An 8,624-nucleotide genomic window follows, 5' to 3' on the forward strand; every position below is an offset into this window, starting at 1 on the left:
AAAATCCAATGGTGTGGTGGTGAGGAATACAGACAGAATATTACCTTTCTTCTTATTCACTGTAAAACCTCAGACATATTGTCTGACTTCTCTGATACTCCACATCTCTATCAGTCTAGAGGAAGACTAAAATTGTCCTTTATTTTTCCTTTGTTATTTGGAGATAAATTACACATTATTAAATGTATATATAATGTTTATCATAAGACCTAGTAGAAATTTGTTTAATAAATATTTTTCCTTATTTTTAAATTACTATTATTGGAATCATTTTGACTATTGCTAAGATGGATGAAAAATTCAGCCTGCATTTTAAACTTCATCACATCCCTGTGTAATTTCTGTGAAATTATTCGATTATAACTATAGGGACACCTGAGTGGGTCAGCAGTTGAGCTTCTGCCTTCAGCTCAGGGTGTGATTGATCCCGGGGCCAGAGATGGAGTCCCACATTGGGCTCCCTGAGAGGAGACTGCTTCTCTCTCTGCCTATGTCTCTGCCTCTCTCTCTGTGTCTCTCATGGATAAATAAATAAAATCTTTAAAAAAAAGATTGTAACTATAATGGATAACTATAAAATTGGCAGCTTGGCACCCAAGCTTACAAAATTTAAAATTTTGCTCTTATGGTAGGCTATGTTGAAAAGCAAAATTTCAGTTGGTTTGGTGTCTGGAGAAAGTACTGAGAAAATATATACATTCCTTACATGACTAATTAAAACACCTATGTTTCAAGTATAAATAATTCAGTAACAAGAATTTCAAGTGGACAATTTAGATCTCCAATCCTGATAGTTCAGTTTATCTGAAATGTCTGTGAAAGGGAGGCCAAGATTAAAATGACAAAATCTTCAACTCACAGAGGGTATTTATTAGACCATCTTAGGGATTTCGTAAACCCAGATTCCAAAAGAATAGTATAAACCTGGTTCTCTTTGACAGTTCTACGTAAGTGGCTTAATTTCCAGAAAATGATACTATCACAACACCAAGCCTTAAAAAAATGTCTAGTTAACAGTTTTATTTCTAGTAATTGGTAATTGGATAAGATCTGAACTTTTTTGAAATAAGACTTCTGTAATGGTGCAAGAATGTTAGTAGGCCACTAATTTATCTTGCAGAGAAAGATGAATAACAAAGAGTTTTAAAACAATAAAGAGAATAATAAAGTTCTAAATTCTTCATTGTACAAATACAGAGACAAAAATAAGATTTTCCCCTAAATTGCAGAATAAATTTTTTTGTACATTGGTGTGTCAGATTACAAATGTTATCTATGTACTTTTACACATGTAAATAAACATCTATTTTAAGTGTAACCTTCAAAGTGTTGTTTGTTAGAGTTTGGAAAATGAAAAACACACACGCACACAAAAGAGATGGGTGATGGACTACATTTAAAAGAAAACAATCTTGCTGATGAAAAGCATTTTAAAGAGGAAGCCATCGGCCTTATCTCTAAAACGATCTATTCCACTGCAACTAATTACTCCCCAATATAGTTTGGAATTGGAAACAGCCCCCTACTCCCACCATCTAAATACCAGTGCACTGTAAATCCACCCTTCCGCCAGAACTGATTGTTGCAAGGAATAATTCAAACCAGAAATAGTCAAGTAGGGAGAATGCATACCAATCCGGCCTTCTTCATGAATTGCTTAAAACAACAGATTCTTGGCAGAATAACCCACAAAAGTTGCTCTTTACAGCAAGGATCAGTATCAGCCAATATTTCTTAATTTCTCCAGGGAACCCAAAGGGTGGAAACACTGTGAAGATAGGTCAACACCCTTCTTATAGGTTTCAAATTGCTAGCTGCTAATATTTTTTGAATTGCCTGCTTTTAATTATCCACATCCACATTGGCCAGTTAGCAGGTGAAATTGCTTAACTCCTCAAGGACTACATGTGGACTCAAATCAGCAATCTTTTCATTAATAACCTCTCCTTAGAGGAAACTTCTATCATATCAAGTGAACCCTCTCACCTGCCCCCATCTTACAAACGGAATTAATTGTTATCATTCCTTGTAAGCAGTTGAAAGGCTGCAGAAGTGAAACCAGGCACAGCACCCTGATAACTTTCTACAGACAAGTTGCAGGCAAAGCCAGACTACTGCGTGAAGAGAGCTGGCTCAGAACTTTCTTCCCCAGAAGGCACGAGAAGCAATCGTGTCATAAGAAACCTCTACAGGGCAATGAAGCAGGCAACTCTGAATCACGAGCGCTGAGGCCATACAGGAGCATTATCATATAGGGAGCCACAAAGACCTCAGACAGAAAAAATTCTGGTGTCACCTGGGTGGCTCAGTGGTTGAGCCTCTACCTTTGGCTCAGGTTGAGATCCTAGTGTCCTAGGATCAAGTCCTGCAGGGAGCCTGCTTCTCCCTCTGCCTATGTCTCTGCCTCTCTCTGTGTCTCTCATAAATAAATGTGGTCTTAATGAAAGAAAGGAAGAGTTCTGAAATTGAGGCAGCCCTGCTATTTGGCTTTCCCCCTCCCCTGGTATGAAAACTGGCTCAGAAGAAGCCAGCCTCAAAAGCCACAGGTGATGACAACTCAGAACAGCTGAGTAGTTGACAGCATGAAGACCACCATATAACCTTCCCAGCCCCTTCCCGTTACTTTTATGTTTGAAATTCCAGATTCTCGGCTAATTGCAAATTCATTTGAGCTAAGGTTCGGTTCTCCTTTCAAATTACACCTAATCCTGGGGAAGTTTAACCAGACTGTATATAACTGTATAAACTTATTTACCTATATTTATATAGGTAAATATAAAATATGTTTATATTTAATATTTAGCTATGCATGCTTTATTTGAATTTATTTGATCAGGTTGCTTTCTTCCTAACATCTACTTGAAATTTTCAGACTTAAGAAAGGAATTTTAATGAAGGAATAAAGAGAGACAATTCATTTCTATCCATGCAAACTTAGATATGGACAATTCTGATGCCTCTTAGCAGCTTTGGGCCTCAGCTGACTGGGGAGAAGAAGAATAGAATGATGGGTTTTGAACCCTGAAGAATTGGGTACAGAAATACAAAATAGTAGGGATAGGCATTAAGGGTCTTGCATGGGGCTAGTGGGCTAGCCTTGGGCTGACATTTCCATTCTTCCCTAACTTATATCTTGGTGCTTATGTTATGAGAAAAATATGCCAAGTCAGTCAGTTTATTCATGAAATAGTAGAATTTAATAAAAAATATATGGCATTTTAGATTTGCCAATGTCTATTTTTTTTTTTTACCTCTGAACCATTTATTGACCTCCTGCTCCTCAAAGGGTATCCTGTTTTGCTGCCTCAATGCCTCAGAATTTTGGTGTCGTTGGTGTCAGACACCACCTTGCTGTCTACGATCTTGCGGGTGATGGTCTTCTGGATGGTCTGCAAGGAGTTGCTGTTGTCCAGGGCATCAGTAAGACTGAAGTCCTCCCTGTCTTCCAACAGGCGACAGTAGGTGGCAATCTCAGCCTCCAGCTTGACCTTGACATTCAGCAGGGTCTCATACTCCTGGGCCTGGCACCTGCCCCTCTGCCCGGGTCTGGGACAACTCAGACTCCAGGTGCAGCAGGATCCCGTTGAGCTGCTCCATTTCCATCACGTAGCAGGTGTCGACCTCCCTCAGGCTGTTCTCCAAGCTGGCCTTCAGGTTTCTCATTGAGTCCAGGTTGATCTCCAAGGACTGGGCCGTCTGTCCATCTCAGCTCCATGAGGGTCATCTCAGCTTCTCCTATCTCAGCGGTCTGTGTGGTGACCACTGTGGTGCTCTCCTTGATCTGCTGGGACCAGTACTTGTCCAGCTCCTTCCAGTTCTTCTAAGCCAGCTTGTCATACTGGGCCTGGATATTTGCCATGATCTTGCTGAGGTCCTGAGATTTGGGGGCATCCAACTCCACTGTCAACCAGAGTTGGCGGTTTGGTTTTGTAGACCCTTTACTTCCTCCTCATGGTTCTTCTTCATGAAGAGCAGCTCCTCCTTGAGAGCCTCGATCTCTGTCTCTAACTTCAGCTGAGTGACATTGGTGTCATCAATGACCTTGTAGAGCCCATGAATGTCACTCTCTACAGACTGGCGCATGGCCAGCTGCGTCTCATACTTGATTCGGAAGTCATCAGCAGCAAGCCGGGCGTTGTCAATCTGCAGAACGACGCGGGCATTGTGTCAATGTCTATTTTGAAATCTTATGTTATTTCTGTTGTTTCCTAGACTTCTTAAAAATTACCCCCACCCCACAAATATACTTCTACTTGATCAAATTAATGACATAGGACACATATTGTCATTCTTTGCTTCTGAAACTCAAATAAATGTCTCCTCTACAGGGAGTGTTAATCTGCCAAGGGTGAAAACAAAACCAAAAACAAAACCAACAACCAGAAAGCCAAAATAACTGGACTCTGTGTCTACCATACTGTATTAGTTTTCTTTATTCTGCCTGAATTTTGTTATTTTTTTTTTATTGGTAAGATATACAAAACATTATTTTTACATTAAAAGAAACATAGTTGTATTCTACATAGACTGAAAAATTCGGATGGCTTCAGACATGTTCTGCTTCTTGTGAATCACTACTATTTACCTGTCTAGACTTTCAGGGTATAAACTTGTTTTAAATGTATGTCTGTGTGGAAGTTTTTAAAGCTAATGAATAGCATTATTTTGGGATTAGTTCTGCCACTAACTAGTTGTATAAACCTAACATCTTTCCACTTTCTCTAAATCTACTTCTTCGTCCGGAATTTTAAAGGGATTGAAGTAATACTCTCCTAGTTCCCTTGTGGGACACAATTGTAATATATGACAACTTTACATCACCAGTTTTGACTGAAAGAGTTGCAGCCCTCAGCCACATTTCATGACCCATATTTGACAAGAACTTTGCTAACAGATGTGGGGAGGGACAGCTTGTGGAATTCTTTGAGGTAATGTTATGTTATACCAAAAATATCTACTAAGGTTTTACAGAAATGCCAGACATTTTAGTAGAGCCTTTGGAATTCTTGCAGAAATGTTTTACATAGGAGTTGTCATATCTAATGTGCAGATTTTATTATGATTTCATCATGGAACATTTTGTTCTTTCAAATATATTTTTAAGAAATAACCTTGAGAGATAAATTCTTTCATATGATGAAGAACCCTCATTATCTAGCATAGGAATTTCCTTAATTTTCTTTTTCTTTTTCTTTCTTCTTTCTTTCTTTTTCTTTCTTCTTTCTTTCTTTCTTTCTTTCTTTCTTTCTTTCTTTCTTTCTTTCTTTCTTTCTTTCTTTCTTTCTTTCTTTCTTTCTTTCTTTCTTTCTTTTTCTTCTTTCTTTCTTCTTTCTTTCTTTCTCTCTTTCTTTCTTCTTTCTTTCTTTCTTTCTTTCTTTCTTTCTTTCTTTCTTTCTTTCTCTCTTTCTTTTTCTTTCTTTCTTGGAAAGTGGTGAGCAGATGGAAAAGAGAATCTTATGGAGGCTCCAGGCCCAGCACAAAACCCAATGCAGGCCTTGATCTCACAACCCTGAGATCATGACCTGAGCCGAAATCAGGAGTTGGATGCTTAATTGACTGAGCCACCCAGGCATCAGGCATCTCTCTTTAGAATAATCTTCTAAAGTTTAAATATATATGAAATACTATATATATATATGAAATTAAATATATATACTATATATATGAAACTATATATATTTCATATATTTGTATATATACTATATATATACTATATATGAAGTGTATACATAGTATATATATACTATACTATAATATAGTATATGTACAAATATATGGTATATATATAAAATATATATATGAAACTTTCATATATATACTATATATATGAAATACTTTTAATTTTGAGATGGATAATTTATAAAAAGTAATTTGTTCAACTACAGTTGGCTCTTTAAATAGCACAGGGTTTAGGGGCACCAACTCAGTCCCACTACCTCTAGTTGAAAATCTGCATATAACTTGTAAGTCCTAAAAAGCTTAACTACTACTATTAGCCTACTTAACTGGAAGCCTTCTAGATAACATAAACAGTTGATTGACATATTTTGTATGTTAGATGTATTAGGTATTATATTATTACAATAAGGTAAGATAGAGATAAAGAAAATGTTATTAAGAAAATCCTAAGGAAAACACATTTACAATACTATACTATATTTACTGAATAAACCTATATAAGTGGACCCATGCAGTTCAAAACTGCGTTGTTCCAGAGTCAATTATATTTCACCTAATTTAAATTAAATTCACCTAATTTATTTAACTGTTTAATTAAGGGAAGGTAATCATAGCCTGATGTTTCATTATTGTAACATTGCTTTTGTTTTAGTAAATCTTTTGATTAACTAGATCTTTGAAAACAGATCTTTAGAGTTTGTGTTGCTGAGACCCAGGTGTCACCTTGAGGTGTTATGAAGATTTGGTGGCAAAATAGATATAGTAGCTATCAATATAGTGGTTAATCTGGGCACTCCATGACCTCTAACCTAATAAGCTAGAATGTTAGTGATGTCACAGTCTAAGTTTCCCATCTACTATAAGTGGGCCAATTAGCAGTGAACAGCAGCACCCTGTTCCAGGGCTAGATATGAACTTACAAATGGTATATGGATGCAAAACTGACACTTAGCTTTCCTTTCATGTTGAATTACCGATCAGTGTGCTCATCATGTTCTAGTCAGAGAAAACAAATAACTTTATATCCTGAGATAAAAACAAAACAAAGCGCGATAAAGCAAATGAGTATGAAAGGGTTTGCTTTCCAGATCTGGTTCCTCCCAAAATAAGTAAAATCTTAGCTATTATACCTCAATTAAAAAAAAAAAAAAGTAAAAAAAGAAAAAGATTGTAAAAAAAATTCTAATATACTGGTTAATTTTACGTGTCAATTTGATTGGGCCACCAGTGAGTGCCCAGATATTTGGTTAAACATTATTTCTGGGTTTGTCTGTGAAGGTGTTTGTCCACTGAAGGCCTGAGTAGAAGAAAGGATTGAATAAGAAAGGATTCTCTCTCTATGCCTGTCTTTGAGATGAGACATTGTTCTCCTGCCTTTGGACTTGGCCTCAGTCTAGAACTTACAGTATTGGCTCTTCTGGCTCTCAGGCCTTCAGACTGGGGACTAGAACTGTACTATCTACTATCCTGGGACTTCTCAGCCTCCATAATTACATAAGCCAATTTCCTATGGTAAATTTCTTTAGGTAGGTCTATCTATCATCTCTATCTATCTATCTATCTATCTATCTATCATCTATTATCTATCTATCTATATATCATCTATCTATCTATCATCTATCTCCCTACCTACCTATTGATCTATCAATCCATTTACCTATCTTTATGTCTATCTCTATATAAAATCTCCTATTGGTTTTCTAGAAAAAACCCAGAATGTTATACTTGGGATTTCAGCTATAATTTCTGGCTTCCTAACAGAAACAACTTTCTCTGTCTTTTGCAATGGTGAGGTCTGATGATAGATCTCTTGTGTGTAAGATAATCCTGTGAGAACATTGTTTCTTTCTCACCATGAAAAGACTCATTGTAGACTTAGTGATTTTATTAATTTTCTATCGTAGTTCTCCTGACACCCGGTCCCTTTAAATATCCATTGTGGATTTTTGTTTGTTTGTTTTTTAGATTTTATTTATTTATTCATGAGAGACACAGAGAGAGAGAGGCAGAGACACAGGCAGAGGGTGAAGCAGGCTCCATGCAGGGAGCCCAAAGTGGGACTCGATTCCGTGTCTCTAGGATCAGGCCCTGGGCTAAAGGTGGGGCTAAACCCCTGAGCCACCCAGGCTGCCCTTGTTCGTTGTTTAATGGAGACAGTCTTTTGGAAATTCAGGTTCATTTGCAAAAATTTTTTACAACCACATGCCCTTTCTAAAATATTTTATATCTGATTAATTCTTTTCCAGATATATTACTAAATTTGAAGGGGAAGAAGGTGAGAAAAAATGGAAATCAAAGCAGACAATAAAAACCGATCATATAACTTCAGCTATGAAAGTTATCAGACATGTAATTTTTAAAAAATCACCAATACATAAAAAAATCAATGAAAAAAGAGGATATCATAGAGAATCAAATTTATTAAACATATGGAGATGTGAAAGAACTGGAACCCTTGTGTACTGCTGAGTGGGAATGAAATGGTGCAGTTGCCAGAGAAAGTAATATCATGATTCCTCAAAAAATTAAACACTAAAATTTGATATGATCCAGCAACTCCGTTTCTCAGTATATAACCCAAAAACTTGAAAGTAGGGCCTCTGAGACATTTGTACACTTGAGTTTATAACAACAGTATTCACAGTTATCGAAAGGTGGAAACAATCCAAGTGTTCATTGATGGATGAATGACTAAACACAACGTGATATATACATATTATAAAATATGATTCACCCTTAAACAGCAAGAGAATTCTAACATGTGCTACAACATAAATCAATCTTGAAGACATTATGCTAAATGACTTGATAAGTCAGTCACAAAATGTCAGATACTGTATGATGCCTCTTTTCCTGGGTACCAAGAGTAATCCGATTCATACAGACAGAAGTAGAATGGTGGGTGCCAAAAACTACATGGGGTGGGAGGGAAATGAGGAGTTACT

At 36.8% G+C, this 8,624-nt stretch overlaps 1 pseudogene; it reads right to left on the reverse strand.

Annotated features, from left to right (window-relative positions):
* Positions 1 to 3,297: 3,297 nt before the first annotated feature.
* Positions 3,298 to 4,160, reverse strand: LOC144301620 (keratin, type I cytoskeletal 18 pseudogene; annotated as a pseudogene).
* Between the last annotated feature and the right edge of the window lie 4,464 nt (positions 4,161 to 8,624).

The sequence above is a fragment of the Canis aureus genome, chromosome 30 (genome assembly GCF_053574225.1).
Source record: "Canis aureus isolate CA01 chromosome 30, VMU_Caureus_v.1.0, whole genome shotgun sequence".
NCBI classification, from domain to species: Eukaryota; Metazoa; Chordata; class Mammalia; order Carnivora; family Canidae; genus Canis; species Canis aureus.